We start from the raw sequence: 949 nt of genomic DNA on the forward strand, positions 1-949 counted from the left end.
GTCAGCTTGCCTGCTCCTCTGATGCTGCTTGGCCTGCTGTGTTCATCCAGCTCTACACCTTGTTATCTCAGGTACCTTTAAAGACAGGTTGAAGCAAGATAATTATTGACAATAAAGAAATGCTAGACTTATTAAACTAGTAATTTGTATTTGTTTCCACAGTGCAGGAAGAGAGCAAAATACTAAGGGATCTTGAAATAAGTAAAAAGATGATGATGGTAATATGTCTTAAGATAAACACATTTCCAGGATTTTGTATGAAGAGATTGCAGTTGTGTTCATCATGAATGTTCAAACTTTCTAGATTTATAAATTGTAACTTTAAACAAGAAAATTTCAAATTTCAGTCCATTATTTTAGCAACAAAGGAAGTATTGACAAACCAAATTATTTTGAAGCTGTCAAAACAGCAACATTTGTGGCTGTGTTACTGGAATCCATGACCAGGACAGGGTGACTGAATACTTTGATAAATTCAAGAAGATCACAGACAGCTTGGATCTTTGCAGGATAGAGATGGCCTACTTGTCCAGTTGCAGTTTTTAGGGAAGCCATTGGTGGATTGGGGAGAGTCCATGAGCGTTGTCTGAGGGACTTTTGGAAGGCATTTGATGAAGTTCTGCATTGGAGATTATTAGTAAATTGCTAAGTCAGAGAGTAATATACATCAAATTAGAGCTAGGAGAGTGATTGGAGAATGGGAGTCTGAGTTTAGATATAAAGGGAGCATTGTCTGATGGAATATATGAAAATAATGATCAGGAAAAGACCAGCTAGTGCATCGAGCCCAACCCACTTAGGGATTAAATTTGTCCTCTCTCCCACAGCTGCCATGGTAGTAGGATTTAACAACAGGTGTTCTTTGCAGAATCCTGACCAATTGCAATATATATTTATAATTTGCGACAAGGAATAGGGTTCTATGTCTAAGTTTACAAATGACAGTAGG

This window comes from Rhincodon typus, chromosome 6 (genome assembly GCF_021869965.1).
Source record: "Rhincodon typus isolate 14 chromosome 6, sRhiTyp1.1, whole genome shotgun sequence".
NCBI classification, from domain to species: domain Eukaryota; kingdom Metazoa; phylum Chordata; class Chondrichthyes; order Orectolobiformes; family Rhincodontidae; genus Rhincodon; species Rhincodon typus.